We start from the raw sequence: 12,655 nt of genomic DNA on the forward strand, positions 1-12,655 counted from the left end.
TTTTCCACTTTGCCTGCCTGAATGTAAATGTTAACATTTACACATGAAGGTAGTGACAACACTTTGCATCACAACTTGTAATTTAAATTTCAGATTCTGTATTCATTTCACAGTTTTTTAAGAACGTGTTTGATTTTTAAAAAAACCCATAAAGCCAAACACCCAGTTCAACATTAGAGCTCCTGGTGTATCAGGTCAAGACAGGCTGATGAGAGAAGGGACAGTCTAGATTCAATCTAAGAATTTACATGAAGACTGAGTGACCAAAACACCTACTCGTGATGAGATTCTTTAAAGTGTGACTGTCTCCCCAAGAAAAATGACAAATGTATAATTTCAGCCAACACAGAATAAAGACATGTTTACGTTGAAATGACAGAGACCTCCAGCACTCATAGGATTTATAACTCCTGTCAGTTGAGAGCAACGGATTAAATCGTGTGACCCTGTCACAGAGCTGCAAACTCCACAGAAGGAGGACGGGGTGGCTGGATAAGACGACAGACATTGAACTTTGAGCCACTGTTCGCTTTCAGTTTCCTACCGACAGTCAACAGTGGTTTCTTTTAGCATGAACATAATCAGTACATAATCAGTACTTTGCTTTTAACAAGTAGTTATTTTAACCCAAATTACACTAAACTTAACTGAATCTTAACCATAGTGTTGTGGCAGATCAGAAATACCCTTCTGGAGGTCAACGAACAACAAATTATGTTATTCAATTTAGAAAATATAGTTTTTGCTGACCTCCAGTGATTTGATTTTCACTTTTCTGCAGTGATTTAGAAGTGTACTCCAGGGTGTGTCATCAACATCACTGTTGGATGTGGTTAAAAGTGCAACGGTGCACATTATTATTATTGCTCATTGTTGTAAACAAGGCAACAAAGGTCCCCTAACCTTAAGGAACACAATCTTGACTAAACTATGACTAAGTTTTTTTTTTGTGACTAAATCTAATCAAACCTTGACCATAGTTCATGAAACAGATTTATTTTTTCATAGTGTTTTGTAATGGTTTTGGAAGGCACAGACAATTAATGCTGTCCAGCTGATAAAGACGTCAAATCAAAAAATGCTTTTATGTGTCGTTCTGGAGGCCATGGACAAACAACATATTTTGTTCTTTTATTTGGAGGACTTGTTGCAAACAAACTATGATTAAGGTATGAACAGTTACAATTAATAAAAAGTGAATGTTACTTGCAGGTTTGACACGAATTCCAGTGTGTACCCACTACACGCCCAGTCACCACGCAACCTCCACAACCATCTTGCTGCACACAGTAAACTACTTCTTACAGTGGCACTAAACTATGGTATTAGACTTAAATCGTGAGGTGTATCATCCATTAAGAACATAATTCATAGGATACTAGGCTGGGTCCTTGGAGGATACTCATTTTACATACATACAACAGTAACAATCCAGCACCCACTGCATCCTGATATATGGACACTGGTAGTAGTTGGATGCAGGGATTTGATCAGATTCATCCTCACTCTGATATTTACATAAACAAAGCTTTTGTAATTATGTTAATTAATATGGAGAAATAGGCAAATAAAGCTACAGGTTTACCCAATCCTGTTCAGAATGATGAGCAGCAGATGTTTCCATGTGAGAATAATTACCAAAATGTCAAATGTGTCCTTTGCAGAATCTTGCAGTCAGCTTTTTCCCCTACAGTTGTTAACTGATGAGAACAGACTCCCCTGAGCATAGAGCCCAAGTTACATTTCAAGTGAGGTTTTTTTTATATGATAAAAGTGCCCCTCTTCAAACGTTAATCTCAGCTCAGGAAACATGTAAAAATGTGCTGACGCTCACTTCTGAATTCTAATAATGGAAACACTTATACACACTTAGCAAGAAGTTCACTTTTCCACTTATGCTTTTAGCTTGTCCCTCTTTCTAAATGGCTTTCTGGAAGGTGTTTTAGCTTTTGATGATCCTGAGAGGTTTAATCGCTGTAGGCAAACTGCTAACATGGATTCATCATCATGTCATCTCAGAGAAGGGCAGGGTGGGGCAGCAAGGTTTGGAGGTCATGAAGAGAACCAGGGGGAATCAATGCTGCAGAAAAACTGCTCAAAATTTCTTCATCCAGGTACCCAAAATGTCTGGATGGCTGGACAAGATCTTTGATGCTCCACAGGATTGAACCACAGCTCACCAAGTTACTGCTTACTATTTGGAGCTCAAATCAATCACAGGCTGAAGCCAAAAACCCATCCAAATGCCAGCCATAAAATGACAAATGAAAAACTAGAGCACTGTTACGTCCCGAGGTGTCTAGGGATATAGGGACATAAACATAAACCAGATGTTGTTGGTTTGAAAGGGTATTTATTTGAAATAATGCAAGTGGAGCACAAACAGAGGATGGGCCAATGGGTGCTGTGGAAAAAACAAACAATTATAACAAAAGGAGATCCTCAAAAGGAGGATTACTGCTTACAGAGATACTAACCAAAACAAGAATAAACCAAAAGCTCACTAGCCTACTGCATTTGAAAAACACAAAACACAAAACGCACAGCACCCCTGAACCTGGTGAAAACTAACAAAACAACTATGGTGTGTGCAAGAAAAGGTGTCAGTGATAGCTAAGCTTAGCCCTGGCCCACTCTCTTACCTTCACACAGTGAAACACACAATGTCAAGACACAAAGTCTAGCACAGGTTACAAAACACTACTATAATCTCTAAGACAGGCGTTCCCGAGGCAAGCAACTCAGGTCAGATTGCTGCCCCGAATGGCAGACCCAGCAGGCTTTTAAGCAGGTGGTGGTCGTCACGGTCTCCATCTGATTGGACCGTAGCATGCCGCACCAATCGAGGGCATGGTAACTGGAAACCCAGGAAGTAGGCGGGACCTTCTCTCCTTGTGCAGCCAATCCTCCGCGTGGGCTTGCACAGCCTGCTCAGCATAACAGATAGCCCACTTGAAAGCACAGGCAAATACAGGTGGGGGCGGTGGCAGCCGTAACAAGCACCAATAAAATAAAAATCAATGGTTTTAGGTTTGGTTTTGTATTGAAAAATTCCTTCCTCAAATGTTTACTTCTTGCCTTTCTGCCCATGTCTGTTGGATTGTCTGCCCTGCCCTGATTATTTTCACTTTTGTCTAGTTATCCTATTTAATATAAAAGTCCACATACAATATATTAGCAAGCTAAATGCAATCAATCAAGATTTGTAATCAGAAGGTACAATCACAAAAAAACACAATACGGCCAGCATGCATTGAAACAGTATAAATAGAATAGGAACAGTAAAAAATATGTGTATGTTCAGTCGAATGAACCACTCTTTGCAGAACCTTGTGGTCCTGTTTGATGCTGAAGAGATCTGATTGGACAGTAAGAGGTCATCCATCCTTTTTTTTCACATAGGTTAACTAACATTAGCTTTAACATTTTTTTTTCTTCATATATTTTACACTATATCTGCTGTACAAGAACTACTATACACTGCTGTCCAACAAGCATCCAAAACAAATTGGGTTCCTAAATAATTAATCCTGGAGAGCAGCTGTTATTAAAGTTGTTGTAATGACTCACATTAGTCACTGAGGTTTCCTCTCTTGTTTGACAATCAAACTAATGTCTCAGTTAGGAAATTACTTTAGACCCAAAGGTCAATAGTGACCAGCTTTAACCTCCTGATGTTCACTGATAAAACGTCATTCATGTCAGACTGTTTGTCCTGGAACAACATGGAAGCTTCATGTGAAGAAACACAGAACAAAGAAAAAGAGGTTCCATTCAACATTTAAAATAGATGCTGTGCTTGCATAAGCAACATTTTAAACATTTAAATTTAGTGACATGTTAATACTGAAAAGGACGTTTTATTGTTACAGACAGCAGGTGATGATCAACGCCGCTCTTCATACGAGAAATGCTTTTATGAAATGTCAAAGTGGCAACAGCAGGTGTTATTTTAGAGAGTGAAATGCACTGCAGTTTCTTTATTTTTGGAAACAAATTTCTCACTTCACAACAGCTGTTATATGTCAAAATCACCAACACATCATATGACATTAAAGAGAAGCTAAACTTTGTCATTTATTTGACAATCCAAATGGTAAATTTTGAAAATCTCTTTTCTCACCAGCCTTGCACTAAAACTTATACTTTTCAAACTGTTCGGTTCAAACTTCCTTCTTGACCTTGGAACCAGTGATTGAGAAGCCGTCCTCATGAAAACTGGAGCAACTCCATCTGCTGCTGATGACCGTATTAGTAGATGTTTAACATGGAAGAGATACCTTTGAAGTGCTCAGATACACTCCGTTTGCTGATGAGGATTATGTGATATGATTGAAAGCTCCAGAACAGCCACTGAATGGACCTGGTGGTGAGGTTGTACTCTCAGTTTCAAAGTGATCTTCCTCAAGTAGTTAACATCATTAGAAATGGTAAAACAGGAAGTATTTCCTTGTACAATATGGCAAAATACCAAACCTTATCATTTTGGTTGACATTGAGAGAATATATCTAACATCTCCATGCACTAAATCATCACTTTTAACAAAACCAGTGTCCTTGATTAGGACTTTAAGGATGGGCACATAATTCTACAGTAAAAGGGCAAACTGTGTGCCACTAACTGCTGAGCGACTGCAGCTTTTATTTCAAGCAATACATCATGTGATTTCAGAGGAGCAACTAAATAGTAAAATCACCTGCTGGAGTGTTTGAATGATGCAAAAAGCCTCCTGGTATATTTTTTGTTTCAAACACTTGTCCACAATCCTGATGGTTTACCTTCACCTGACGCCCCTGGTGATGACAAACCTCTGATTAGATGTTTAGAGGGAAAACCAGCAGGTCCAGAGTCACCCCACTGGGGACATTTGTTGAGAAACAGCACCATCTTCTGGTAGCAACGCTATGGCAAAGAATAGAGTGGTGGTCGTCACAATTATACTTTATTTATTGTTAGTTTGGTTTCTAGTTCTAGTTTGGTCTGCACATACAGCACTGTTACAGAAAGCTGTTTTACTTGGGAAGCAGTCTGCAGACTGAACCAATGGCTTCTTAAACTTACATCTGATTCCTTTTGTCTAAATCTGGTACCATATTTCTAAATAGCAACAGAGTGGTGATGCAAGAAATGTGCCCATATCAAATGTACATCGCAGTCTGAGGAGTACAGAAAGTGAACTCAGGTAATTTCAGAAAGGAATAATTCAGAAAGGAAAGAAAAAAAGCTACCATTGGATATTATCAGAAAAAATTAGTTTATTATGTGTAACATCACTCTGATATATTGGAGATATCTTTCCAAATAAGACTGATTTACAACCGTGCAGCTTTACAAAGACAGTTCAATAAGGATGAATACACAGGAACATTCTGACAAAGTGTGTCTTGACAATGGTCATAGTACCACAGTGTAATTATCTTTCAGACATGCTATATCATTGGCTTAAAAACTGAAACTAAAAATAATTGCTGTATGAGTGAAATGGAGAACATTTTGTGCCTTGCCCTGGCTGTCCCAGAGGCAGGGACAATGGCCTTAAAAAGGTCAGGTTGTTCTGTTGGCTGTAAAACTGTAATCTTTAAACACAGCCTTGGAACACTCACACAGTTGGTTTTGTAAGTTTTGGTGCACCTGTTAGCCTTGGAAATCTTGAACCTTTAACCCACTTTAAGGTTAAAGGTGTACATTTTCTAAAGCCAGTCCAATTAGTTTTATCAGTACATGGAGTTTGGTGACCTGGTGTTTATTCCCAGCCAAACTCTTTCCAGCACCAAGCTGAGCAGAGGTCTAATTAACCATGGTGAAAATACCTGTGTGGGTGTGTGCAGGACCTTTGGCTAATTTGTGCTATTTTTAAACTGTTGTGTTTTTAGACACACTAATTCCATGACTCTAGGGGATGGCAATGTTTGTGTGTCTGTAATATATCTGTGTATTACAAAATAATTGAGATTACAACATAACTGACTCGACCTAGTGCCATCGTTACATCAAAACTTTAATTTGTCTTTGGTTTATGGCTAAATATCTGAATATATATCTAAATGCAAACATGCATGCTAACACACTGAACTAAGATGGTGAAAATGGTAAACATTAAACCAAGGGCATCAAGTAGCTTTGTGTTGAAAAGTGGTGGGGACATAAGGGCTCAGATTAGGGGTGTGATGATACACTTGGATCACGAGACGTGACGATGCAGGGGAACAAGACTAGAAGATTTTTAACACTATGTTGAAGAAATAGGAAATGCTGAAATATCTGAGATGGGGATCTGGGGGTCCTCATGGAGCATTAAACACTTAATTTCCTGCATTCTGGAGACATTTTCTGCACAAATTTATGGTGGAAATATCTGTATTTATATAAAGGGAAATAAAAAATTCAGCCAGCAGGTGACAATTCATAAATATAAAAATGTAACAGAACATAATTCAGTATTCAGCTTCTTGGGTTTTGTTTAGCTTAAGTTACATTTTTTGGACAATGCACATTTGTTTCTTTTACATTTAAAGTGCATTGCATGTTTTCTTATAGTGCAAATAAACATTTCTCAGATCAGTTAACTTTTTGGTGCAAGGTATTTTCAGAACATTTTAAACAAATGCTTTCAAAATCAGTTGTGTGGAAATACATGTGTCTTTTTGTAATTTGGGTAAACTGACCCTTTAAAGATGAACTTTTGACTTCACAGTGAGCCCAAACAGCAATTTCTGCCCTGTCAGTTAGTTTATCCTGCTAGTCTAGAGCAATCTCAGTAATGTCAGGCCCATTGTGTTTTCCTTCCCTGCAGGTTATTGGCATTCCAGTAAAGTTATTTGCAATCTAAGCAGCACACTTGTGTCTCAATTCTTATTCACAGCTCTGAAGTTATGTGCATCCATCCATTAACACATGCAACCATAAAGTGTTTGTTAAGATGTAAAAAAGGAAATGAAAGTTGGATGCCTTGAGTTATATTTGAATTACATCTTAATCTAATGGATTTCCATTTATGCCACTGTGTTAGCTCAACACACAAGTAATTCATATCAAAAATACAAAACCCAATTAGATATTTTGCCCAGAGAGATGCATGATGGATCCTTTTCATAAGCGTTACAGTTCCCAGCATCTGAATGGAATAACTTAGTTTTTCAGAACGTCTAGAGCATTTATATGATTTATAAACACAGCAAGTCTTTTTATAAACACAGATTTTTACACATTTTAAGATGCAGTGTATACGTTTGAGTTGGATTTACCCATTAAAATCTCTCTAAACACTTTCCTCATTTTCCTTTTACTGTCCAACCATTAAACTAGATGATAGAATCTCTAAATTGATAAAAAGGTTGACAAGCTCATCTGGGACCCTTTCCATTATTAGAGATATTACAGTGTGCTCACAGTAGGGAGCTTCATGAGCAGCAGTTCCTTTCCTCTTTTACTACTTTTGTAGGAGATCTTATAGTGATTTTGTTGACTCTACAGCATTTCTTTAATATTTTATTACTAAAATTGGTTTTAACTATTTTATTGCGGGCCAGCTGAAGTCTTACTTATATAAATTCCCCATTTGATTTGACATTAGACTTTATCACAATTTGCTTTGCTTTGTGTAGCATATTGTAACATCGGTTTTTGCTTTAGTGCTTTAAAAATAATGCATTAAGTCTGTCTTTTTCAACTAAATTAGTTTCAAATAATGCAGCAGTTCACATTTCTAACTCTTTTGTTCAACTGCTATTGTCATGGAAAGCACAACAACAAATGTAATCAAGGTGTGTTGGTTAATAAATGTAAGTGCAAAACTAGCATTTATAGTTTTTAGTTATTTATTGTTGTTTATAGAACCCCCTCTCCACTGAGACTTGGGTTAATAAATTTCTGGTACATTATCAGCTGCATCACTTCTGGTTTCTAAGGCTGGTTAAATAAAATAATTTCACTGAATTTTACTGAAATGTAGGTATCTGATAGATTTGTCAATAAAATACATCAATTCAATTCAATTCAATCAACTTTATTAATCCCACAAGGGGCAATTAGTTAAGAGCAGCATGTTTGCAACAGTACAAAACACAAAACACACACAACATTCACAACATATAAGCAGCCAGTATGTGCACATTTAAAACCCCAAATAACCCTACAAGGAGTTTTTTTAAAAGTCTGATCGCCGAAGAGATAAAAGCTTTGGAGTGGCGGTTCGTCTTGAACACAGGTAGTGCATAACGACGCCCAGAAGGCAACAGAGAGAATTCATCTGCCAGAGCATGTCCTGGAGAGGCTAGGATACTTGCTGTATTTATATATATATATTTCTGTAGTTTGTTTATTGTATAAGATCTGATGAGCAAGGAGGAAAAACCCTTTCACAACATAATAATGTACACAATTCATGGTAGAAAAAAACAGTTGTTTGTTTTTGTCATTTATGCTTCATTATCTAGTGTTTGGTGATATGCATATATATATATATATATATATATATGTATAAAATGTGTTGGTAAAATAATTACGTTGGTGCACTGGTGCTTCACTAATCCCTTTCCAACATAAACAAAAGGAGAGTCTTATCACAATGTGTGGTAATTGGTACACACCAAGAAATACGGGTGTCATTTCTGTTCCCTAAAGGTACATTTGTCAAAAAAGTACCCTGTAAGGTACAGAAATGGTCCTTAAGGTGTTAACTGTGGACCTTTGTTTATTTTTAAAGGTACAGAAACATTGCAGACAGCAAAGGGTACATAACTGTACCTTTAACAAGCTCAGGGTTCAGGCAAATGATGCAGAAAATCAGTGATCCCTCGCCCCCCCAGGACATTAAGGGCTGGCTATGTAGCAGTGGATAAGACACATGGTGTTAGTGTGAGAGACCTGGGTTCAATCCCCACTGTGACACATCCACTAATGTGTCCCTGAGCAAGACACTTTCCCCTAGTTGCTCCAGAGGTGTGCGACCACAGACATGCACTCACCTAAAGGATTATTAGGAACACCTGTTCAATTTCTCATTAATGCAATTATCTAATCAACCAATCACATGGCAGTTGCTTCAATGCATTTAGGGGTGTGGTCCTGGTCAAGACAATCTCCTGAACTCCAAACTGAATGTCAGAATGGGAAAGATTTAAGGTGATTTAAGCAATTTTGAGTGTGGCATGGTTGTTGGTGCCAGACGGGCCGGTCTGAGTATTTCACAATCTGCTCAGTTACTGGGATTTTCACGCACAACCATTTCTAGGGTTTACAAAGAATGGTGTGAAAAGGGAAAAACATCCAGTATGCGGCAGTCCTGTGGGCGAAAATGCCTCGTTGATGCTAGAGGTCAGAGGAGAATGGGCCGACTGATTCAAGCTGATAGAAGAGCAACTTTGACTGAAATAACCGCTCGTTACAACCGAGGTATGCGGCAAAGCATTTGTGAAGCCACAACACGCACAACCTTGAGGCGGATGGGCTACAACAGCAGAAGACCCCACCGGGTACCACTCATCGCATCTGTACCTTTTTAGGTCCATTCCTGTACCTCGATTTCTCTGAGTGTACCTCAGTACAATCAAATCATTCCATGTACTGAACATCATATGGGATCCTTCAAAGAATGTCACTGTTGTATGTGATGTCATAGGGGAAAATCAGCTGTTAAGTTAGTTTGATTTCCATGTCATGACAGACAGTTGGCCCACATGAGATTACAGCGCATTGCTGTGTGACAAACACTGACACATCAAGACATATATACACATGAGCCAAAAGAGCATTCAGCAGCTAAAGAGCCAGATACATCCCTCAGGACCTGATAAGAGCTTAAAGGAGAGTTAATATTACTTTGATCAGGTGGTCGCAGCTTCAAATAAAAGGTAATGTTGGTCCGTGGATGCTGCTGGATGTGTAAATAGGCAACAATTTGTTTATGTGTTTGCCATATCAACTTCATAAGGTGATAGTATGTCAGTGTTTTGTAAAACGCTTGTTCAGCTGCCCCCAAGTGGTAAAAACAATCAACTAAAGTTAAATCTCGATATCAGTGAGATGGCACACTGAAATAGAAATCGTCCAGAGAAGGGAGAGACTCCCAGGCCATTTAAAAGACATCATAAAGCAACAACATTTAAAACAGACTACAACTGGTCTACAACCTACATAGTGTGTTTAGCTATCTTAATTCCAACATGAACAAATCCACTTTTCTTCTTCTTCCAGACTCACAAACTGTCGGGTTTCAATATTGTTGTGAATTAGATCTATTCTTGTTAGATCAATTATATTAAACACAATTCCTGATACCATATTTATATTTAATGTCTGAACTACTCAAATGGGGAGATGCTCTTTTTTTAACCAATGTTGGAAGATCATTGGCTCATTGTTTATCCCTCATCATCAGTTGAGAGGGCTTTATCATGCTGTTAACACGAGAGTGCAGCTCATTCTTCCGATTTAATACATCTCTAATCAATAATTGTGTGTGTGCGTGTAGTAATGCAGTCAGACTGAGCATCAGGTATACTACTCCATTTCATTAAAAGGTTAAAGGTTAACAGCTAACGCTCAAAACGTAATATAAGGTCTGTACCAGTAATTGCTCCACACTTCTCTACATCTCTTGGGGAACATAAAAATGTGCTGTGTGTCTGAAATGGTGACAAAGGAAACCTCCAATGATTAATATCCATCATCAAGGTTGACCAAGGTTAGTTTTATAAATTACAAATTAGTGAGTGATACTTGTAGAGACTCGTTTGGATGGATTTTTCTGAAAAAATAGTAGGATTTATTAGAATTAGTAGGATTTATTATCCCTGTAAAAGGTTAGTTTCATGCATTATCTATGTTACCAGCTACAGTAGGTCCCGCAGCTGTTGATCAGAGCTAATGTGTAAGATGTTCATTGTTTCACCTGATCCTTCTGATCTACTCAAATGAAGTCATTGCTCAGAAGTTGTGTTATTAGAAATGGAAAATGCAATATTATCTTTGAATGTTTCACGCAAGCAAAGCACCTGGTCTGATTTATGCTAATACCTATTGTTATGGTTGGCCTGCTATTATGCTGTCACAATCAACAAATAAACAACAGAAAACATTTGGAACATGAATGCCAGAGAGATAAATCAGTAAAATGCAATTTTCTCAGTCAGTGTTTGTTGTATAAAAAACATCTGCAACATTCAAGGTAACCACAGGTATTAAGTGAAAGTTATTAAGTAAAATGATTAAAATGTGATATCTAAGATACATATTGTTCAATTGAATTATATTGATCTGTTGGTCTAAAGACTGCCTAATAATATGCAGGGGACGATGATGAACTTTACTTGTTTAGATTCTTCACGTAGGTTCCTAGTTCTCTATCTTTTAATCCCATCTGGCATCTAGTTTGGTACATTATCAGCACTGCTGGATCAAATTACCTGGGTGTATCCGGGAAACAATGGTCTGTCTCAGCTGCCTAAACAGAGCTCTGTGCCCTCTGTGACGGCTGTTTGTACAAACACAGGAGCTCATTGTGGCTTTCAGCGGGCTGGCACCAATAAAAGCAGGTGAACCCCCTGTCTGCATGTGGAGTCAAAAGACTTTAGCAAACATCACTGGACTTGTGGGACAGCAGCAATAAAAACACAGTGTTGAAGGGCAAGAAAAGCAGAAGAAGAAGTTTGTGAAAAGATTTGTTTGACAAAGTCAGATAGAAATTGTGTAACAGTTTGTCAGTTTTCTTGACTTAATAACTCTTCTCTACACAACGAAGCATTTAGCACTATCCCGTAATTGTCACAAAGTTATATTTTAATGACAGGAAAGATGTAATGAAAGTTACAAACATTGTGGGTTACTGTAAGTTAGGAGTTGGTTTTAAGGGGAACTCTGCTGATTTGACCCATCAAAGTGTGTTTACAGGTCTTGGGGAGCACTACTGCATATGTGAAACACGTTGTACAGTGTAAAGTCTTTTTTTCGGCTCCAGATGGACTGTGTGAAGTCTGATGTGATGTCACTTGACTTGGTGTCGTTTACGGATCGAGACTAAAGTTGGAAAATGAACAAAATCTGTTGGCGTGCTGTAAGAAAGAAATGAGCTGATCAGACCTCTGTAGCCTGCTGATCATCTCTGCTGCAGGTTAGCGGCTAGAGGCTACCAGCGTAACACACCAGAATCTCTGACCAAACCATTGAAAGTCAAGTTGTATTGTGGGTAATGTAGGTGCAAGGAACTGACAAGGAAGAAGAACCCGTGGAATTAAAAAGATCTTCGCTCTGGTCCTGTGAGAATGTGCTCATCAGTGCATGAAACATAATGACTTATTTAATATGAAACCACACCTTAACCCACACTTATTTTCTTCAACACGCAAAGACAAAAAAAAGCTTGAGCTAAGCAGAATTCAAGAATGGAGACACTTTTCATTCACTATTGACTTGTTTTTATTACAGGCTAAATTGCTTTAGGCATTGAACGAGGGAAACATTACACTGCTGTTTGTCTCCTGTCTTCCCCCCCAGTGCCAAAAGGAGCCCAAGGACCTTTAAATGAGCTCTTCAGTCTTTTATGGTTCTGCGGATTAAGACTCCTGGGACAGATGAAAAGCACGTATCTGCGGGCTGCAGGCCACATGCATTGGATCTGCTCTGCTTTTCAGCATTTATTTTTTATTTTTGGAGCAT

Source organism: Micropterus salmoides, unplaced genomic scaffold, assembly GCF_014851395.1.
Source record: "Micropterus salmoides isolate LMB-PRFRI ecotype aquatic unplaced genomic scaffold, ASM1485139v1 Ms_hic_scaffold_6, whole genome shotgun sequence".
Taxonomy (NCBI): Eukaryota; Metazoa; Chordata; class Actinopteri; order Centrarchiformes; family Centrarchidae; genus Micropterus; species Micropterus salmoides.